Source organism: Cibotium barometz, chromosome 42, assembly GCF_041138505.1.
Source record: "Cibotium barometz isolate CiBa-2024 chromosome 42, ASM4113850v1, whole genome shotgun sequence".
NCBI classification, from domain to species: Eukaryota; Viridiplantae; Streptophyta; class Polypodiopsida; order Cyatheales; family Cibotiaceae; genus Cibotium; species Cibotium barometz.
Window position 1 is genome coordinate 16,670,314 of NC_141087.1, and position 10,880 is coordinate 16,681,193.

The following is a 10,880-nucleotide window of genomic DNA, read 5'->3' on the forward strand; positions in this document are numbered from 1 at the left end:
TGATCTTGAATTTCCCCGGATGAGGTCCCAATTTGGCATTGTAAACTAATACAGGGTCACCTTTTTCAAAAATTATGTGCTTGAGATGTCTATCTGTCCAAGCCTTCCTTCTTCATTGCACTATTTCTGCTTTCATAGAGCCGATTCAAATTTCTTCTTCTAAGGCTAGAAGTTCTTGTATTCTATGCTCTCGGGATTCTTCCATTGGAAGTTTCTCTTGGATGGCTACTCTTAGACTGGGCACCACATACTCCATTAGCATGACTGTTTTTTTATCATAAACCAGTTTGAATGGTGTTTGCCCAATCGACCTTGAAAGATGACCGGAACGCCCATAGGGCAACAACTAACTTCTGGTCTCAATCATTTTTGTTTACATCTATGATTTTCTTCAAAATCTTGGTAATCATCTTGTTGGTAGACTCCGCCTGGCTGTTGCACTGTGGATAGTAAGGTGAGGACTTCTTGTTGATCAGGTATTTCTCCACATTAATCCCTTCAATGTAGCATTATATGGTAGTGATGTGTGTGAACACACTTAGGACCGCCGGAGCACTTTTTCTATCACTAGGAGGTTTTTTCCCCCATGTGTGTGTACTCCCTCTTATCTACTCATTTTGGGGTGTGTACTTATCTTTTGTATCTGGCACACATTTATTCATTCTAATCTAGTGAGTTTGTGTGCTCTCAAGCTTCTCTATCTTGTGTGTGTGCATTGTTGCAACCCTAACCCTAATTCCAACATTCATTACCATGTTCATGAAATGTGACCCTTGATCATTGACTATTTCTACTGGCAACCCGTACCTTGTAATATTTTCTTTGAAAAGGAACTTCACCACCTCTTATGTGGAATTGCTTCTCTCACAGCCTTAGCTGGCCACTTGGTGAAGTTATCTATTACTACAATGATGTACTCACATCTACTGCCTTTGTGGGTGGTTTGATAGGTCCAACAAAGTCCAATCCCCACTTCATGAATGGTGCTAGTGGTAGTATGGGTGTGATGGGCAATTTATCAGAATTTCTAGGTTGACCCATCCATTGACAGACATCACAGTTCTTTGCTTCCATGTTGGCATATCTCATGACAGTTGGCCACCATAAGCCTGCTTGTAAATTTTTTTGGATTGTTATTTCACCACCCATGTGTCCTGGTAATGCCGCGGTGTGCTTCCCTTAGCACACCGCTGGTTGTTCATGATCTGGAACACATCTTTAAAGAATCTGATCCATACTTCTTTTGTAGAGTTGCCCAAAAATCATGGTGAAATTTTTGCTTCTCGTGAGACAATTCTCTTCTTCCTGTCGCAGTATACCCCTCTGGAAAATACCCATCTTCCAAAAACTACATCATGTCATAATACTAGTCTTCTTCTACTCTGGATGATGCAACTGTGAACAAGTTAGCATTTGGAAGCTGATCCTCTACACCCTCCAAAGCAGGTTCTCTAGAATCTAGTCTAGACAGAAAGTCTTCCCCCACTATATTTTCTTTTACAAGTGCGTGTTGAATGGCAAACTCAAATTCCTGAAGTAAGAGTATCTATCTTGCCATTTTTCCTACCAGGAAGGCTTTGTTCACCAGGTAGATGAGAGCTTGATGATCCACATGGAAAATGAATTTGTTTCCCAAAAGGTAGTGCCAGAACTTGTTCATAGCAAAGATCATGGAGATGGCTTCTTGCTCTGTTGTATTGTAGTTTCTTTCCACTCTTGTGAGAGCCTTGTTGGCGTAAGTCTAGGTTACATGTACCCTTTCTATTTCTCCTGCATGAGTGCACTGCCTATTGCTCTATCTGAAGCATCTACATAAACATGAAATATCATATTCCATTCATAAGATTGATCATTACCAGTGCAGATGACACCATGTACTTTAGCCAGTGGAATACCTTCTGACATTCCGGGCTCTATTCATATTTAGCATCCTTTTTTATAAGTGCATATAATGGATATGCTATATGAGCCAAGTATTTTAGAAAACTTGTATGCCACTTCACTTTGCCAAGAAATCTTTCAAGCTGCTTTATGTTCTGGGGAGCAGACATTTTGGATATGGCCTCCACCTTAGCCGGATCTATGGCCAATCCTTGGGCTGACACAACGTGACCTAACAGTGTTCCAGATTTTATTACAAATGCACATTTGGCCGGATTCAATTTCAGCCTTGTATCTCTACATCTCTGCAAACATAACCCTAAGTGATAGATGTGTTTAGTCTTATCCCCGGACACATTGAAATTGTCCACAAAAGCTTTCATGAAATTTGTTAGGTAGTCATAGAAGATTTCTTACACCATTCTCTGGAAAGTTGCTGGTGCATTCTTCGAGCCAAACATCATGAGACAGTTGCCACAAAGACCCTTCATTCAATGATGGAAGTAGTCTTTTCCTAGTCCTCCAGAGCCATCTTCACTTGGTTGTATCCGCTGAAACCATCTAAGAAGGACTACATCTCTTTTCTGGCTACCTTATCTAGCAAGGAATCCGTGAAAGGGAGCGAAAAAGGATCTAAATTGGTTGCTGCATTCAGTTTGCAGTAATCCATACATATTTTGATCTTCATGTTCTTTTTGGGAGCTACTACAATAGGAGATATCCATGCAGCATTTTCTACTAGTACAATGAACCCTACCCTCAATAACGTATCAATTTCTTCTTTTACTTGTTTGGCATAATTTGGGTTCATTCTATACGCGTGTTGCCTGACATGTATAGCTCCTTCTTTTAAATTGATGCTATGCTGGAAGAACTTAGGGTCAATGTCCTCCATGTCTTCATATGACCAAGTGAAGACATCTTGGTATTCCTTTAGCAGTGATACTAGCTCCTGTTTGAATTCATTTTCTAGTTCTAGGATGATCTTTACATTTCTTTCTTCTTTTACGTCCCCTAGATTTACTTCCTATAGTTTGTCCAAGTTCACCTTAGCTGCATTGTTTTCCTAGTTCTCTTTTTGCTTTTTCACCCAATCTCGGATCTCCTAGATCTCTTCTTCTTGCTCCAAATTTTGAACCCACTTAATTTCTTCAATTGCTTTCTCTTGCAAGGCTTTTCTTACCTTCAAGCCTTTTGCTTTCCTAGAATTTGCTTCTGATTTCTTTGATTGATCATTAACTACCTCTGTGTTTTCAACCTTTGTTTTTATGTGTTGCCTTATTGCTTCATCCACATTTACCATGTACAAAGGTATCAAGTCTGGTGCGGAGTATTTTGGTTTCTTCATCATCATCAATCCTTCTGACATGTATGTTTTGGCATGGATTGGCCTTTGAGTAGATTTTAGTGGTTTTGTAGTATCCATGAGATCCATGTACACCTTCCTCTTACCCTTTCTGATGGTAATTCTATTTCTACCCCAATCCTGTTTTTCCTTACCATGTCTCAGCTAGGGTCTTCCTAGTAATACTTGGTAGGATAACCACTAGATTGACCTTGAAGTCAACCTGTTTGATTCTCATTGAGACATTTTTGATAATTCCCTTTGGCACCACTATTCTGTTGTCAGCCATTCTTATGTTGAACTGAATGGGCTACCACTTGAGTCCTAAACCTAATGCAGTTCTTTTGTGATGACCACATTACTCTAGATCCTCCATCCAGTACTCCATCATTAATAAGAACATTGTTGAGTTGTATCGTGACTTTAGCCACTTTGTCATCTCTGGATGCTGGTGGTTCTTCTGCTTGCATATTGCTACATTCCAGGGTCTCTTCCTCCATCGTGTGCTTTAATTCTTTGCTAAGTCCTTCAATGCCTGCTAACAAGATTTTGGCCTTGAACCTTGGGCATAAATCTAGTATTTGTTTCAACCAAACCTATCTATCCAACAATAATCACATCACATTTGATTACAATCAGTCAGCATCTTTGTGGTTTTCTTCCAGGCATTCCTTGTTGAAGTGCTCTGTAGGCTTGCTTCCACTTGCTTCCAAAATATCTGCAGGGATTTCTCGAGTCATCATCCTTTTGCTTGCCTTGCCTTTTTTTTATTTCCTTTGCAATTTGGATTCTCACCTTTTCTTGATGTTCCCAATCACCAACTCTCAAGCGATCATGGGGAAAGTACCGGACTTCTCTTTTGTGGGCAAGCTTAAGCACAGTGAATCCACCTCACTCTCTTCCTCACTCACTTCTCACTTAGAACATACACATGAGCAGGAACACAACATGTTTGTTCACTACAGAGCAACAGATGACACAGAAGGGAAGAGTAACAGTAAGTGTGCCTTTTTTTCCATTCCAGAAGCATTACAAAGTGACACATAAGAGACACCCAATACAATTACCATTTACTAGACTCTAACATATTAACAAGCTCCATGACATACCGGTCAATTAACATTGTGAGCTTCCAAGACCATTTTCCAGACTCTAACATATTAACAAGCTCCATGACATACCTGTCAATTAACATTGTGAGCTTACAAGACTACATTGCAGTACACAAATCGCGAGCTATCACACACACACCCCAACACTCTCTCCTTATCCATCTCTCTTCTCTATAGTAGTTGATTGCTCTTTTAAGTTATGCCTTCTTGATCTTGGCAATGGCTCCATGGTGGTTACAGACCATCACCTTTACACGTGTGACATCGAGGTGGTGCTCACATCGTGTGTTGTGGGTTGACCACTCTGCCAACTACCACTGACCCTTCTATTACCATTGCACCGCCAGGTGCAACACCCTCCTCAATGTAAACTTAGGTGTGAACTAACCATCTCTCAATTTGACCAACTCACCTCTCACCCCCAAAAATTTGGCATTTCTAATCTCAACACTCCCCCTCAATGCAAATTGGAGTGTTCATAAAGTGTGTGTGTATGTGTCTACCAACCTAGACACACGAAGTCCATTTTGAGCCCACTTGCTCACATCGGAACCACTGAGACCAATTTGAACATAAATGTTCGAGTGGGAACCAACCCATGTAGTGCGATGCTATGCATGCACAACTTAGCGCATACCACAATTACATCCATTTCGAGAGCACCCGTGGGCTCAGGCAGGGGACCCTCATAAGTCTGGGTGAGAAAAAATATAACCATTTTATGCATGGTGCAAGGGCAGGGCACCTGATAATTCCAAGTGTCATAAGAACTATGTCCCCACCACAACTTGAAATCCACAAATTAATATTTGCCCAGTTTTTTAAGGCTACAAAAGAACTATCCATGTGTTTTAAAAACACAAAAGAACTATCCATGTGTTTTAAAAACACAAATGTCAAACTATAAATGTGATACAACTTTCAAAAAAACACGCCACATAAATGTACCACCAAAATTCCCAAGAATATCCTAAAAATAAATGTGTGAGCCTATCATCATTTTAATTTTATCACCAAAACGTCTGGTGAAAGTATGCAATAGTTGGAGATACATTTGCTACTCTTGTGTCTCTCTAGATGCTTGGTTGAGACAGCCCACACGTGATTGATCTTCAACTCCTCGACTCAGTTTGCTACACTGTTTCTCTGGCAGTTTCTCTCACATTTGGTCGTCTCTATATGGTGGGGACGCATGCCCCTCCGGCTTGATGGAACCCTAACATTATAGGTCTCTACATGCTACTCCTCCTTATTTGCCATGTTTTACAGCTCATGGGGGATCGCATGTGCAATCCACAATGAGGCCCCTCTGATGATGTAGTGGTGCTATTGTGCTCTCCATTTTTTCATCACCAACTAACATCTCTATGAGCTTCCATTTCAGCTCCAAATGAGCTGTGTGTGCAACTCCTCTTGCTGCACCTTGTTGCCTCCACATATCTCTATCATCTTGAGGTTTCAAGTAGCTATCAACATGGTTACACTAAGCTCTTCATCATTGAGATTTAAATCTCTAGCATCTCCCATGACAGACCATTAATATAGCCTTGCAAGCTCCCAAATGAACTTGCAACTGTCCATGCTTTTCCTTGCATACAAAACATCAAGGGTGTTTCTTTCAAAGCTCCTCCATAGAATAAGTGATAGGTGCAAACAATGTGAAAGTTGTCGAGGCTTCCACCCAAATACCCATCTTCCATGAGCATCACATTCAAGCTTCACCTCCCCCGATGAGCTGAATATTGGAATATATTTCAACCCTTACGTACTTTCCCCCATTTGGACAAGTGTGCACCTACTATGCTCTTTGCCATATGCAAGAGACATGAGATCTGTAAATCCCATGTAGCAACCCTTCTTCACCTAGAGCATTCTTCTAATGCTCCAAACACATATAAGCATCTTCTATGCTCATAAACACCAAAAAATCTGATGTAAAAACTTCACAAAATATCTTCTTGAGACTCCTCAACTTCCACGGTAGCTTCCATGATTTTGACGATGGTGGTGACTCAATTTGCACTTTATGCAAACTTGATAATGGCAGCTTCAAATCTCTCCAATCACCAACAACATAGTTTGTCTCCAAGTGAAATACTGATGACAATGAGTGTGCTTAAATTTTTTTCACAATAAATTAAAAATAATGCTTAATCAAATAACCTCATAAACAATAAAACCATACATAAATATGCACCATGATCAAGATCCCATCCTAGCTCTGATACCATGTTAAGAATCCTACTATGGGATTGATCATGGTGGTTAGAAAGGTAGATTAAGCATAACTAAGGTGGGTAATACCACACCAAAAACTCCATGAGAGAGAGAGAGAGAGTAGCACACTCAACACAAGTTCTATTGCATATCTTATTATGAACCATACAATGAAGGGCTTCTAGTATACTGAAGCTTACGTCTAAGCTCTCATGGTCTTTTTGGCTATTACCTAAGGATGGTGACCTACACCCATGCCTAATATCTTAGCTTGGTCATGCTTTCTTTCTTGCAACCTAGATAAGGTAGTTGGCTACTGCCGACACAAAGACATTGTCGTGCCACTGCAACCTGGATAAGGTAGTTGGGGTCAAGTGCAAAGGATAAGGGTCTCCCGACAACGATGAAGCTAACTTGGATCAAATGGAAGTCCAATCATGTGAAATCCAAGACCATGGGTCTCCATTTGTTTAGGTCAAATGAAAAGTGTAGAGAACCAATGTCGACGATGAAGCTAGCTATGCCTTTGCCTATATCAAAAGGAAATCCAAAGCATGCAAACTCCAAGACAATGGCTTCATTGGCAATCTTACCCATTGCTTATAGAAACCTTGTGGGCTATTGGTATGCCTGGAGTCTTGCCAATCTGTTTGTGTAAGCCAGTGGTTTTCTTCTTATTGATACCCTTAACTTGGATAGCACTCTTGGATAAAGGTGGTTTTCCAAGTTGACACCACACTCCATATGATAGCAAATTGTGTTGGGCTCCCGTATCCAATAATGCATTATATAGCACCTCCCCGTAAGGACTCTATAGCTCAATTGGGTATCGTAGAGGCCGGTCAGATTCCAATGAATCATCCTTTGCCTCCTCGAAAAATGCTTGCATAATCCCCAAGTTGGCTTCTCGTTGGCGCCTAACATGCTGTTGACGTTCTTTGGCTTCAACTCTCTCGTGCCATGTGGCAACTCCTTTTCCACATTCTTTTATGTGGTTCTTACCATTCACACAATATCTTATGTGGCATTCTTATCTTTCCATAGTATCTTGCACCTCTAGGGTGCGTTCACACACTCAACCAAATAACCCAAGCTTTAGTTTACATTGCACATTTCAACACCCCTCCTCAATGTAATCTTAGTTGTGTGAGCTAACCATCTCTCCATTTGACCAACTCACCTCTCACCCCCAACAATTTGGCATTGCCAATCTCAACAAAAGGCATCCAAAAATAACAAGTTTGGGATATTAAAAGGCATTGAAAAACAACTAGTTAAAGCCAAGGATAATGTAAATACATTGCTATGAAGTAATCTAAAAAGTAAATCATTCTCTACTTTCGACGTTGAAATTTATTGTTTGAATAGAGGAAGGGAACATTTTCTAATATATAAATTTTAGTGTTGATAATGCTTGATATAAGTTGAAACTATTGTGATGTACGTCTTCTTTTATGCAAATGTATTTTAACAATGACTTCTGTTAATCCTAACATACTGCCTTGCACACGAGAGAAAGGGAGAGAAGAAGAGAAACAACATGCAAGGGTCAAGTTCAGAGATGTGCACTTAGCCAACCCTAATGAGGGTTAACTCCTTGATGTGAAGCCGCTAGGGGCTCACTACTCCTCTACTTGTGTCAACCAAGTTGAGATTCAAGAGATATGTAGAGAGCAAGAAGAAGGGAGCTATGGAAAGCTCAACCTTCACTCCATGCCACATGCATGCAAGAGGGACTTTGGTAGAGAGCAAAGAGAGGGGAGAGGAGAGGAGAAGCTAGATCGTCACCATTCCTATAAGCACACACAACAACAATCAAGCATGCAAGAAAACAACAAGCAAGGAGGAAAAACTCAAATGAGACTAATGGGATTGTCTCCTTTCATATTTCATAAATTGTCTTATATAAAAGAGCTCTTAGTTTATAATGGCTAGCCGCCCATTTACAGTTGGGGGCCCAAAACTAGTCTTCCTAGCTCTATGTAGTACTCTTTCCTATGACCGGCATTACACAAGCCGTAAGCTTGGTCGTCCCATGTGTGTGGTTACAAAAAGATAAGTTACAATGAGTGTAGCCATGCTTGAAAACTACCAGAGTGGTTAACATACCCCCCTCCCTAATTCAGGTTCATCATCCTCAGAGTTGGCCAAATCTAGTGGTAGTAGATTGAATAGGTGTGGATAAAGTCATCACGGGGTAGGAGTAGGGTGTGCTCGATGGAAGACTCTATAACTTGTCTAGAATGTAGCCTCCATCATGTCCTTGAAAGTCTGGAGGCGCCAGGTGGGCATCCACATGATGTGCTTGTAGTAGCCAAAAATTTGCTTCTTGAGTGTTGGCCCTTTGTTGATGTCGAAGGCCAAGCCTTGTGTGCCTTCATGGTAGTGATCCTAGTCAGGGAATGCCTTAGCAAGATGATGATCAAGTTGAAGAATCTGATTGTTGCTATCACCGTTGGGTCTGGGACTTGATCATATCTACGAATGAGCTAATGGAAGCACTTGATCATGGTCTCTTCCGTGGAGGGCTGATGGGGCATCGGAGGAGCAAACCATAGGAAGTTGAACTACAACTTTGGGCTCTTGTGTTTCTCCTTGTGGAAGAGGTGGTTCTAACCCCACCTTCTTTGGATTGGTATAGGTACTCTGGGTTGATGTGAAGGGGGTGCGATGCTTTGTAGTAGGTCTCCCAAATGAATGGCTTGAGGAAAAAGGGGCACCTCTAGACAGCAGACTGCTCGCCCATGAGATCAAAAGTTATGGGGTGAGTAGTGCGGGTGGCCGATGGTAGCCTCCTCAATGTTGGGGCAGTGCTCGTGCCGCTAGGTGTGATTCTTGGCCTTGATGTACGGACGTAGGACATGGATTTCCATGCGATCCGTGATGTGGGTGATCAGTGCTACCTAGAGCTATCAACCGAGTAGGATTTGGATGGCGTGCTCAAACTTCATTCTATCGAGAGGGTCCTGTGAGAGTTGAGTGGACTGTGTGGAGGGTTGACTTCCTCATGCTCGAGTGGTGTCATGGAGGAATTTTTCCTTCTTCCAGGCGTGGGATGGAGGGGTGTGTAGTTGGTGGACGAGGGTGGAGGGGTAGGAAATGAAGAGGCTCCTATGGCAAGGCTCGCATAAAGTATAGGGGGAGGCTTTTTGATGTTGAAGGTATATTTGTTAGGGATGAGCGCATGCCTAAATGCAAAGATACGGATGGAGGTTAGGATGGGGTTGGTGAGGGAGGTGGAGTGGGAAAATGGAGTGGTGGTGGAGATGATTGGGAGGGGAAGAGGGGAAGGGTAGAGGTGCCAGATGGGGGTGGGGGTCGCGATGGTTGGGTGCTGGTGCTTGGTTGAGAGGGGATGGGGGGTGGAGGTTTATGTGGGGGAGATGAGGGTGGTGGGGGTGTGAAGATGGTTGTGTTCCCCTCCATCACACAACCATCGTGGTCGCTGCCATTAGATTCATCTTCGAAGTCTTCGGGGCCATTCAATCTTAAAAAGGGTTTTGCCTCCGTAGCTTCCTCAGGTGTAAAGTACATTGGGAAGGCCATGTGCAAGTCATCAAACTGGATGATGCCCATGGCTTCCATTACATGCTGCAAGTATGGAGGGAGTTCGTCGTGGTAGAGGGAGCAGTAGGATTATCGATTATGTGCCAACCCCTACGGTGGAGATGTTGAAGAGCATCAGCTGTCCTTTGTGAGGAGTAAGGGTATGGACACAAGCCATCAAGGATTGAAAGATCAATGGGATTAACTGGCTCTGTTGGCTAGCCAAAGTGGAGTAGGTGGCACCAACCACCATGAGGGTAGCTTGGAGAGGTTGGGTAGGGAGCTCATAGAAGATCTGGGGGTGGGTGAAGGAAATGGGCCCTTGAAAGAAGAAGAGAGGAAGGAGGGCGATGATGGAGGGGGGAGTTTGGTGAGGATATTCTTATAGGTCGTGCGGGAGAGGGGCTTGTCTAGAAAAATGTTATGCTGGAGCAGGTTAAGGTGGACACTCTAGTAGTGGTCAAGGAGCTGGAAGGGGTTCTGTGGGGGAGGGGGAGGAGGGGTAGCTCAGTTGTTGTATCCATGAGAGAATCCACCTTCCTTTTAGTGGCAGTGGAAGAGGGGGTAGATGGTGTTGGTGGGGGCTGTGCTGCTTGTGCCTCGGCTGCGTCTAGCTTTGCCTCCTTCTCACGGAGTGTCTCCTCCAAGATTTCCCTGTAGCATTGGAAATCAAGATGTGTCTTTCTAAAGGCCTCCTCTGTGGCAGTAGCTCGATGTGCTAGGATTTTTGGGCAATAGATTGGGCTAAAGAGAGGCCGTGTGGTGGGCCCTTTGTGCGG